Genomic DNA, 13,389 nt, shown 5'->3' with positions numbered 1-13,389 from the left:
TTTAATTAGTTATTGCAATTTTCTAGAAAACGGCTCTAACGAATTTGATTAATTTTTGCAAAGCAATTGCAATAAAACTGCATTTTTAGTTTTTCTCAAAAAAGTCAAATAACAAAAAAATTTTTTTTTATTTAACAAAAATTTAGTTTCCCATGCGGACTCTTCCTCTACATAAACCAAATTTCTTAAAAATTTATGTAGATGCAGCTCTTATAATCTAAGTAGACTAACATAAAAGTGCTTTGAACTGCAAGAGCAAGTACGTGCGACCCCAGTCGTGCATTTTATTTTTATAGAAAGTGTACCTACCAACCATACAAATTTTTTAAGTTATACCAATAACTCGAAAACGAACCTAACAATTTTGATAAAGCTATGCGTGATATTCAAAGCAATTGCAATAAAATTGCATTTTTTGTTTTTCTCAAAAAAGTCAAATAACAAAACAAAATTTCATTTTACAAAATTTTGCCCTAAATGTCGGCTCTTCCCCAACATCAACAAAATTTCTTTAAAATTTGTATAGAGACGCTCTTAAAATCTGCAAGTAAACTAACATAAAAGTGTTTTGAACTGCAAGATCAAGTACGTGCGACCCTCTGCTATTTTTAATAACTTTGAATGTGCCAAAACTTTATTTATAATAATGTATTCCATCGGTAAATGCGTTGTTGGAAATAATAGTGGCGTAACTCAATTTTTTGAAAAATATGTTTTTATTGTTGCACTTTTTCGGGGGTTATTTATCAAAATTTTAATTTCAATTATTTATGTTTTATATTAATTAAATTATTTGTATCGAACTTAAAAACCGCGATGGATTTCACGAAAAACCCAATAAACAAAATTATAATTATTTACACTGAGGGAAAAGCCACCATAAAACAACGTGAAATCAATGAAAACCACATTGATTTAACTATAATTCGGAACGATTTTGCGTTGAAGATGAACATTTTAAAATCAGCGTGGAAAATAGGTTAATTTTTGATGGTTTCGCATCTTAAAGTCACATAAATCAAAGTAGTTCAACTTTGAAGCAACGACGTTTCAACTTCAAGTAGTAGCTCGTTAATAAAAGCTACCACCACGACTGCTCAGCTGGGCTGGGTTCAGTGGAGGAAGAATTTTATTAATTTAAAAAATTAAGCTTTCGGTTAACCGCTAGCCAGAAAAAAAAAATAAAAGTAAAAAAGAAAAGTTAAAACCGCAAATAGGCCGTTAACGAACGTTAATTGCAAATTACCGCGTCCCACAAATTATTGGGATAAATCTCGAATTATAACACAAATCAAAAGAACTTTCGGAATAAAATAATTTTTTTTATGAAATATAAGAAAAAAAACAAATTGCTTTTTCGCAATTGATTTTTTTTTACACTCTACTTTTCTTTTCTCGCCTCCTAATCTTCCTCGAAAATTTTCCCCAATTTTCTTCGCTCCTCGAAAAACTTTTTTTTTCTCCAAAATTTCTTTCCTCGATTTTAAATCCTTCTCCAAAATCCTTTTTCTCGATCTTTCCTCTTTTCCTTTTTCCTCCTCAAAAATTTTCAACTATTCGCTTGGTAAGCTCACCAAAAAGTGAACTTCCAAGCTAAATCCCCAACATTACATTCCTCCCTCGACCATTCCATTCTCTCACACATACATTCTTCCAATCAATCGTTTTCGTGATCGTCGGTCACGGATTCCCGGCTTCCTGGAAGCTTCTCTGCTTCTTTGAAGGAAAGCCACCGTTGTTGAGTCTCAACGAAACTTTACTCTCACACACACAAACACGGATTCAGCAAGTTATTGGAGGTCTTCCAAAACTTGCCGAAACTAAATGGCCGAGTTCAGACCCAAACCCAACTACATTCTACGAGGAAAATAAAAAGAATTAAAATCGATAAAAAGCTTTCGCTGAGCATTCTCCAAGTTAATCATAAAAGATTCGCGAGTGTTTCGAAGAGCGAACAAAATTCTAAAATCAAACTTTTCGAGAAGAAGGGAGGAACGAATTTCCCAAACTATAACCACTTATTCTGATAAGTCTTTTTAATGAACTAAACTAAAAATTTAAAAGCGTTGAAGACCCATTATGCTTACATATATATAAAAGATTTTCAATTATGTTACTCTACGTTAAAATTATTACTTTACGTTAAAATTAAATTACTGTGTTGATGTTAATGTTTATGTTGATGTTTACATTGATGTTATAGTTAATGTTATGTTGTAAGTAAGAGTCCTCTGACTCGTTACTTCTTCAGCCATCCGCTGGCATTTTCAAAAGACAATATATAGGACCATCTGTCCAACTCGAACTTCAACACGAACACCTGTTTTTGTCGCTTTTGCAAAACACTGGCTAGGTACACCAATGGCTGATGGGACAAATGTTGACCTCAACTTCGCCAGTATTTTGCAGCCGCAACGAAAAGAGAAAGGAGAAAGGAAAGCAGCGAAAGCAGGTTTTTGTTGCGGTAAATTTTACCGTAACATTATGCTCATTGGTATCGTATTTTGTTAATATCTTTCAATATAAAAAGGAATCAACTCCAAATACGCAATATACATATCTTTGATAGTTACTGTTTTTTGTTTTTATACTGTGTGGTATTATATTGTATTCCTTTTTTTAAAAGCTTGTTAGCTATCTCGAAATGCATTTGGATAGAGTTACATCACTTTTATTTTGAGCGACACAAATGTTGAATTCAGTTACAATATATGACAGCGATTGGCTTTAAAAACTGACCTTACTAAGTTTTCAATTTTATTTTATTTGCTTTATTTTTTTTACTTAAGTTCCTCTTGAAACTTAAGCCAGAAGCGTACATCTAAATTAAAACAAAACAATTGCAAAAAAGTTGTTATTTAGCTGGTCGCGTTTGTGTGTTCGGTTAAATATTTATACGAGTATAAATTTTTGACATTTGAATGTCTGGTGAATAAAAAAAATATCTTTGGCTTATTAAGCTTACAATTTACAAACTTCCAACACGCGTTGTCCTGTGAATTTTATTTTTGTGTTGCCATTCACTAACAATTTTTTTTTTTAATTAAATGAAGTAATGTGACGATGCGTCACAACTTAGTTTTTCATTTTCAACAAACGAATGAAAATTGTATAAATAATTATACACAATAAGTATGTTCAACGAGGATTTTTCTAGATCAGAACAGGACAGCACAGTTTCGTGAGAAACGTCAGAACAAGTTAGAACAGTCATTTAAACGTCAGTTGTCAAAATAAAAAAAAAAAACAAAGGAATTGTAAATTATACGAATTTTTTTTTTATTGTATCTCGTTTATTTTTCTATTTTTTTGTATTTTTACTGCGAAAAATATAATTAAAAATTGTTTTTAGTTAATAAAAACCACGAGCAAAACAAAAACAAAAATGACAGCTTTGCTTTTGACGTTTCTCACGAATCTGTTCTAACCTGATCTGACTCAAAAGCAAGAACAGAAAATCCTGTTCTAAACTGTTCTAGATTTGTCAATGAACAGCAAACTAGAACAGTTCAGCACAGAAAAAAACTCAATGAACAGCAAAAAGCTGTACTTTGCTGCCTAGAACAATCCAGCACAGCGTCAGTGAATAGACTTAATGCCTACACAGGGTAGGCCAAGTGACGTAGCTGCACCACCAGAAACACAAAAACAAAAGAAACAAAACAAAGAAACAAAGACAGTACGAGTTGTCGTACGCGACAATCGTCATCCTCATCCTACATAAAAAAAAGAATTTTAGTTCTCATGAAATTTTAAAGTTTAACTGTGTTACACTTCACAGTGAGTTTCACCCGCCGATATCATATGAGGAAGCAAAAATTATCACAAAATGGTCGATCTTGCGCATCTCTGATATCAAGTACCTATTCATTTAGAGTATAGACACAGAGGCAAGTAGACCCGGAAAAGACTTGGTAATTAAACTGTAATTTCTTGAATTTTTGGTCCTAAATAGTTAATAAGTAGCTAGTTGTATTAGGGAATCAGAAATCAACACAGGTAGTTAACAAATTATACCGGAATTATCTCCACATTTTGGGGACATAAGGGTTTCCATTGGGACTCCCACAGACTACTCCATCGAGCTTCTCTTTGGACAAAGGTTCTCTTAGTGAGTTCCGACCAGAATTATCTCCACATTTTGGGGACATAAGGGTTTCCATTGGGACTCCTACAGAATACTCCATCGAGCTTCTCTTTGGACAAAGGTTCTCCTAGTGAGTTCCGACCAGAATTATCTCCACATTTTGGGGACATAGGATTCCATTTGGATTCCAAAGACTTCTCCTTTGAGTTTCCTAGCTCATTGGACATATGTTCTCCTAGCGAGTTCCGTCCAGAATCCTCTCCAGGTTGTGTACTGGGGACATAAGGGTTTCCATTAGGATCCCACAGACTACTCCTTCGAGCTTCTCGTTGGACATAGGTTCTCCTGCCGAGTTCCGACCACACTTCTCTCCGTATTGTGGAGACATAGGATTCCATTTGGATTACAAAGACTTCTCCTTTGAGTTTCCTAGCTCTTTGGACATAGGTTCTCCTAGCGAGTTCCGTCCAGAATCCTCTCCAGGTTGTGTACTGGGGACATAAGGGTCTCCATTAGGATCCCACAGACTACTCCTTCGAGCTTCTCGTTGCCGAGCTCCGACCAGACTTTTCTCCGTATTGTGGGGACATAGGATTCCATTCGGATTCCATAGACTTATCCTTTGAGTTTCTTAGCTCATTGGACATAGGTTCTCATAGTGAGTTCCGACCAGACTTCTCTCCGGATTGCGTGCCGGGGACACGAATTATATGAAATAACTTGTTAGACATAGAAATCAAAATATCGATGTAAATCAGTAATAAGCAAGAAAAATAAATAAAACCGATTAAAAGTAAGGATAAGAAAGGGCTGTTTCCTTGAGTTTGGAACTTTCAAAACCCAAGTTTTGTTGCTTCTTTGGGAAGAATTCTGGAACCCCCCTGAGCTTACCTCAGCATAAGCAAAAAGGCATTATAAATGGCACCCGAGCAGTGACTTTCTTGAAGGTTCAATCGAACTACGACCGACCGACCGACCTGGAATCTTAAAGGCAACACCTACCGGCGCCGTTTACCGTTTTACCCTATAAGTCCTTTAAAGATTCAACTGATCCAGACTACCGATTACTCAAGAACCTTCAGAAAGCTTCACCGTCCAGAACCCGATTCATTACCTACCAGCTTCATCATGCCTAGTGACTCCGAAGATGTACAACCGACCGAAGATTACAATCCGTACAAAAACCTCGGATTCATCTACTTCCTTAAGAAAGCAGAACTTATCGAAGTATTAACAGCCAGACAACTAGACACCAGTGGCAATATGCAAGAACTCAGGAAACGTTTAAGCCAACACTTCAAAGACCTCCGAACGCATAAATCAACACAGAATTTGTGCGAAGAATGGGAAGGCATAGTCGAGGGGAGAAACAACACCGAACCTCCCAAAGAAGATAAAGAAGATAACCCCGCTGGCAAGCAGCCGTATACTATCCAGGTCAACATTGCTATTCCTCCACCGCCACCCAAAACGCCTCTATACCTGACAGTTCCTGACTTTCGAAAACCGTTTAACATCTCAAAAACGGGAGACGGACAGAATCCCGAAATCCAAAATCCAGAAAGACCAAAATCCAGAAAACCCTCAATCCCGCAAACCCAGAATCCCGAAAACCCAGAATCCCGAAAAACCAAAATCCCGAAAACCCAAAATCCAGAAAGGCCAAAATCCCGAAACTAAAACAGAAAAATTAAAAAACTTGTGTTTCACTGAAATTTTAACTGAAACATAAAATGAAAACCAATTATAAAGCATTTTAACCATACAATTATTATAAGTTAAATATTAAAACTCATAATTCTTTTGATTTTAGTTCAACGATTTTTCCAACTTTACTCAATCATAACAAAACACTGCTGAGAGAACAATAAGAATATGAAATCATGTAAAAAAGAGATACATACTAACGGAATCATACACTTATATTGTTTTTTACGTATTAACAACTCAATTTCACATTTAGGATTGTTTTCGAAACCGAAATCCCGAAAAATTATATAAAATGAAAAATTTGCGCAAATTTTTCATTTTATATAATTTTTCGGGATTTCGGGATCCCATTCGGGATTTTGGGTTTTCGGGATTCTGGGTTTTCGGGATTCTGGGTTTTCGGGATTTTGGGTTTTCGGGATTTTGGGTTTTCGGGATTTTGGGTTTTCGGGATTCTGGGTTTTCGGGATTTTGGGTTTTCAGGATTTTGGGTTTTCGGGATTTTGGGTTTTCGGGATTTTGGGTTTTTGGGATTTCGGTTTTCGGGATTTTGTCCCCAATCCCTCAAAAACGATTTTCCAGCCGATGTACTCTCAAGTAAATCAACCGTCCGTTGCCACAGACCAGTCAGCTTCGGGATCCATGTCATACCGTCACACAGTGGTGCCATTCTTCGTTTTTGGCGTCAAAATTCATTTGCACGGCCATTTCTGGACGAAAACTCACGAAATTTGGTACACTGAATGATAATAGTATGGAGAATACAAAAAGGCTGCCAACTTTTTTTTATTCAAAATGGCGGCTCCAAAATGGCGGGAAGAATGAGCTTTAAAATAGAATTTTCATTTTCAAAACAGTATATAAGCTAGAAATTGGGCTTAATTCATGTCAAAAAGGTGTTAGATTTAATATTTAGGATTCATAGATTCATATTCTTTACAAAAAAATCAAAAAATTTGAAAACAAAGTCCAAGAAATGCCAATTTAGTAAAACACACTTTAAGACCTCTAAATACGTTATTTCATGTATTTTTTTTTCACTTTTCACAATTTTGAGATCTCTTCTATTTATGTTTTATAAGAAAATTGAAAATATTGGGGTTATATGGTTGCCAACTATATTTTTAAGTAAATAAAGAAAACATGATATAATGAAAAGTTACAATGTTCAATAAAACTGAGAATTTATTTTTTCCGTAAACCAAAATATACTTTTCTGATAGATTTTAATGTTTTAAATTCAAATCCGAAGTCGAAAAAAATCTATGACGTCACGTTTTTGAGATACAAGCAGATAAAAATTAATTTTTATCTACGAAACGTGACGTCATAGATTTTTTTCGACTTCGGATTTGAATTTAAAACATTAAAATCTATTAGAAAAGTATATTCTGGTTTACGGAAAAAATACAATGTTGTATTCTCCATACTATTATCATTGGGAGACGGACAGAATCCCGAAATCCAAAATCCAGAAAGACCAAAATCCAGAAAACCCTCAATCCCGAAAACCCAAAATCCCGAAAACCCAGAATCCCGAAAAACCAAAATCCCGAAAACCCAAAATCCCGAAAACCCAAAATCCCGAAAACCCAGAATCCCGAAAAACCAAAATCCCGAAAACCCAAAATCCAGAAAGGCCAAAATCCCGAAACTAAAACAGAAAAATTAAAAAACTTGTGTTTCACTGAAATTTTAACTGAAACATAAAATGAAAAGCAATTATAAAGCATTTTAACCATACAATTATTATAAGTTAAATATTAACACTCATAATTCTTTTGATTTTAGTTCAACGATTTTTCCAACTTTACTCAATCATAATAGTCCAAGAGCTAGTGGCACATTTGACTAAGGTAGCTCTTGTAAGGCTGAAAATTCGTACAGTGGTAGTTTTTAGGATTCTAAGTAAGAAAATCTTGGTCTGGCAGGCCTCAGCGGTGCACATCATATATATATATGACCTTGAAAGTGTAATTTTCAACTTTTTTTGCCCAAAATTTGACTTTGAAATCGATTATTTCAAAAAGTATTGATTAAAATAACTTGATTTAAAAACTAATATAAAGTGTAATATTCTGCCTTTTGAAAAATGTATCACTCATAACTGTGGGTGTTGCCGTCGTTTTTAAATAATTTTTTTTTTATTTTGAGTTACTTTTTTAGAAAATTGCCCCTCCCTCCTAAACGGGGGGAGATAGACCCCCTTCCCATAGTAAAAAATGCTTGTATTTAACTCCTCTACAAGAATCCGTTACTAATTTTCCCCGCCTTAGTTATCGTAATTTCCCCAAAAAATAAAAATACAAAAATAAAAATCTGAACCAAAAATGGTTTTCTAAGCCGGAGAAAATTAGTAACGGATTCTTGTAGAGGAGTTAAATACAAGCATTTTTTACTATGGGAAGGGGGGTCTATCTCCCCCCGTTTAGGAGGGAGGGGCAATTTTCTAAAAAAGTAACTCAAAATAAAAAAAAAATTATTTAAAAACGACGGCAACACCCACAGTTATGAGTGATACAGAAGGCAGAATATTACACTTTATATTAGTTTTTAAATCAAGTTATTTTAATCAATACTTTTTGAAATAATCGATTTCAAAGTCAAATTTTGGGCAAAAAAAGTTGAAAATTACACTTTCAAGGTCATATATATATATGATGTGCACCGCTGAGGCCTGCCAGACCAAGATTTTCTTACTTAGAATCCTAAAAACTACCACTGTACGAATTTTCAGCCTTACAAGAGCTACCTTAGTCAAATGTGCCACTAGCTCTCCTACTATAACAAAACACTGCTGAGAGAACAATAAGAATATGAAATCATGTAAAAAAGAGATACATACTAACGGAATCATACACTTATATTGTTTTTTACGTATTAACAACTCAATTTCACATTTAGGATTGTTTTCGAAACCGAAATCCCGAAAAATTATATAAAATGAAAAATTTGCGCAAATTTTTCATTTTATATAATTTTTCGGGATTTCGGGATCCCATTCGGGATTTTGGGTTTTCGGGGTTCTGGGTTTTCGGGATTCTGGGTTTTCGGGATTTTGGGTTTTCGGGATTTTGGGTTTTCGGGATTTTGGGTTTTCGGGATTCTGGGTTTTCGGGATTTTGGGTTTTCGGGATTTTGGGTTTTCGGGATTTTGGGTTTTCGGGATTTTGGGTTTTCGGGATTTCGGTTTTCGGGATTTTGTCCCCAATCCATTATCATTCAGTGTACCAAATTTCATGAGTTTTCGTCCAGAAATGGCCGTGCAAATGAATTTTGACGCCAAAAACGAAGAGTGGCACCACTGTGCGTCAGCCCGATCCACCACCACACCCAGAAGACCGTCCGCAGGTAGCAGCCCCTTGACTTATTCTCAGTTACGAGGCCGAAATCATGAACACGGTCCGTAATTGGGGTTTGAATTCCTAGAAAGAATCGAAGAGCTGACGTCCTGCTATAATATATCACCGAACGACATGATTCGCCCGCTACCCGAGATATTCAGAGGGACCGCTCTGGAATGGCTTCGAATCAAAAGAGATTGCATTTCGTCATGGGATGAGTTCCGCAAACCATTCCTGCAGCATTTCTTACCTGCATGTTACGTCTTCCGCCTCGAGGACGAAATTTACCGTAGACAACAAGGTCCCAGAGAACGTGCAAAAGATTTCATTATGGCCGTTCAATATTTAATCCGCCAGCATCCCAGCCTTACCGTATCCGACCTCATAGACCGCATTTACGAAAATCTCCGTCCTGAATACCGTTACTATGTTCGTCGTAGAGACTTTAGCACAATTCAATTTCAATTTAGTTTATTGAACTTGTTATTTACAATTGACTTAAAATTAACTTATTTCTAAGATACATTGGTTAATATAAAATTTTGTTGGCACAGAAGGGGCCTAACCTTAAACAATGACTAAGTTATAAAATATAGATAAATATTATACATGGATAAACTTAATTTAAAAAGTCTGCTGACTAGGTTGTCCTCGGGGTGTTCAGACCCGGATGTCCAGTTGTGGGGTTGGTTGAGAGACTTTAGCACGCTAGACGAACTTATGACTCTAACAGAGGAGTTCGAAATAATAAAGAACGAGGAAAATAGAAACCAACCCGCACCCGCTGTCAGAGGCTCACCTCCGATGCAAAGATCTGGACCAGCTCCCGTCATGACTATACGTGACGAAGAAGTTCATTGTCACGCACCTGAAAATTCCCATCCGGCTCCAGCTCTGGTACACAGATCATATCCCGATACCATGCAGTATGATCGGGCAACACACTGCTGGAAGTGTAAGCAGAGGGGACACCGAAAAGAGAATTGCCGCCGACCGTACCGATTATTTTGCTCTTTTTGTGGAACAGATGGAATCAAGTCTAAAGATTGCCAATGCCATCAACACCCCAATGTACTCAACACACACCCAAATGCCGACTCCCAAAACCAACCAAGTGCAACCGGTCTCCAGTGTATGGTTTTAACGCACCGATCAAACTCGAGTTCAGAAAAAGGTCACTCAGAAATATTAAAGCCGTGTGTCCAGAGGCCGATGTCGCCACACTCCGCTGATTATGAAATACCTTTTATGCTGGAAATCAGGCCGCCAAATAGTGCATACTGTGTGCAAACCGCACCAGATTTTCGTAGCACAACATTGCCGCCAGCAGCCAAAGAAGAACTTTCTAACCTATACAGAGCAGAACCTCAAATAACTCCGTCTACCGAGAAGCAAAAACATGCTCCAAAAGTTGAGATAGAAGAGGGACAAAGGAACTTCGAAGTCTTACAACCTCAAATACTTCAAAGCTCGAGCATCGAATCTTCTCAAAGCCTTATATACGATAGGGCCAAAAATTTAGAAGGGAACAAATTTTCGAATCCCAGAGCGAATATCAACGGAGAGTTCGAAATAAAACCAGCTACCAAGACTTATCCTACCGCCGCCGTTACCGAATCCAGGCCTACTCAATCTACCGTGTCCCATGCAAGACACGCTACCACCACCGCCGCCGACGCACAGTGGGACGACCCATAGCAATAAATAAAAAATACAACTATTTTAGCGGTACTTTTTATTAATTGTTTAGTGTTCCTAAATATATGAAAGCTCTAAATGTAAAAAAAAAATACATTGATCAATTGGTATACGAGTAATCGACGCGACGGGTTAACATTGGTATTTTTTTCGGATTATTTTTTGAAAGTTTTTTGATAGTTTTGGAAATATTCGTGTGGTTATAAATCAATTCAACAATGGTTAATAATAGTAATGAAGGTGTTTTCATTAAAAATGGTTTTTAAAAAAGTGGATTTTTTTTGTGGTTGTGTGTTTTTTATGTCCATTTTTAGTGTATTTGTTTGTGCCTAAAAAAAACATCGTTCATAACTTTAATAAGTATTTTCTAAAAATGGTCAAAAATGGGTCTTGAGTTCTTTTTTGTTTTATAATCAGCAATGTGTTCTTCAACTAAATCACGAAAAAAATCCTGCTCCAACTTGCAATTCTTTATGAAATTGACATTTTATGGGATCAACTGCTTTGATCAAAAATGGTGACTTATTCAAAATATGGCTCGATTGTGAAAATTTCAAACTTTTCGAACAAAATTAAGCTGTTAATTGGATTGGAATAGCTTAATGAAGGAGAAAATGCGAAATTTAAAGAAATTCCGAGGCTTTGTGTGTCAGTTTGAAGCAAAAATGGCAGCATTGCAGGAGAAAGAAGGAGATCTTTATGGACAATAACCAACGATGGCTCCACTTTATTTTTTTTGCAAGTTCGTAGACCAGGACATAAGCTTCTGTTTGATGAAAGTAAAAAAAATATTCAAGAGAACTTCAGGCAAAAAATGGCACCTCTGGTGGACCAAACCTGGGTATGGCACAACAAATGATGTCAATACTAGTCGACGTTCTTTTTCGAATCCAAAGTTGAGTTCCGAAATAACCCGTATAGATAAGAATATCATCTTTAAATTTGCATTAATTTTGACAACACTTGCTGCTGGTCGAGAAATAAATATGGACACGTTTGAAGAACTAATTTTTGGAACAAAAAATCTTTATCTTTCGAAGTACAGCTGGTACTGTATGTCTAGCAGTGAATATAAACTTTCACTCCATGCAAAAAACATAATAAAGTTTATTCATTTACCTACACCTAGGTGTTCTTTCGATAGAAGCGTTGTAAGCTAGGTACAAAAAAATAAGGAAAGCTAGTTGGATCATACTCAAAAGAGTTCGACGTTGAATTCAATTACCGACTTGATTAATCATTTATTTATAACGTCAGATCTTTAAATTTGAACATCAAAACTAGTGCTGCATTTCAATTCTCAAAAAGTGACCCAAATATGAATTTTATTGGGTTAACGTTAGTTAAATTGCTAAATTAAATTATACCCATGGAGTTAGATCTTAGTAATATGCATAATTCTTCGGAAAGTGATGGTGATTACTTTATGCATAGAAGTATAAATTTGTTTAACTATTTATTTAGCTATTAAAATAATGTAATCTAGATAGCAAAACATAAGCAAACAATTATAAATAAAAATTAAAATAAAAACAAGTTCGCTGCTCAGCTCTTTTATATAAAATATCCTAGATTTATATGTTTTAGTGTATCAATTTCTTTGTTTTTAGATTGCAATTATAGATATAAGTGATAAAATACTATTTCAAGCATATTTGGCTGAATCTCTTATTTTATTCCCAAGATATTAATTTTGCCGTTTTTCCCATACACTCGTTCCACTGTGCGACGCCAAGCATAACAACTATAATAAACCGTCTATCGTTCCTGATAACAAATTGATCTCCGCCGCCGACATAAGACTTATCACCACCACTACCAGTTCCCAGATCGATTCTACGTCAGCTAAATCATTTCCGATTTACGAATCACAAAGTAAACCGAAACAATTGCCCAACAATAAATTAAAAAAAAAAAGAAAAAAAAAAATTATTATAAATTTTGAATTATTATTGAATTAATTTCCTCAATTAATATTTAAGTTAAGTTATAAAATTTTTTTTTTATAAAAAAATAATAGATTTAATATTTTTGTATACATAAGTCAAAACGAGAGGGTTCTCGTTTAATAAAGTAAGGGGGGACTGTGACGATGCGTCACAACTTAGTTTTTCAATTTCAACAAACGAATGAAAATTGTATAAATAATTATACACAATGCCTACACAGGGTAGGCCAAGTGACGTAGCTGCACCACCAGAAACACAAAAACAAAAGAAACAAAACAAAGAAACAAAGACAGTACGAGTTGTTGTACGCGACAATCGTCATCCTCATCCTACATAAAAAAAAATAATTTTAGTTTTCATGAAATTTTAAAGTTTAACTGTGTTACACTTCACAGTGAGTTTCACCCGCCGATATCATATGAGGAAGCAAAAATTATCACAAAATGGTCGATCTTGCGCATCTCTGATATCAAGTACCTATTCATTTAGAGTATAGACACAGAGGCAAGTGGACCCGGAAAAGACTTGGTAATTAAACTGTCATTTCTTGAATTTTTGGTCCTAAATAGTAAATAAGTAGCTAGTTGTATTAGGGAATCAG

This window comes from Episyrphus balteatus, chromosome 1, assembly GCF_945859705.1.
Source record: "Episyrphus balteatus chromosome 1, idEpiBalt1.1, whole genome shotgun sequence".
NCBI lineage: Eukaryota > Metazoa > Arthropoda > Insecta > Diptera > Syrphidae > Episyrphus > Episyrphus balteatus.
This window is presented reverse-complemented; position numbering follows the sequence as displayed.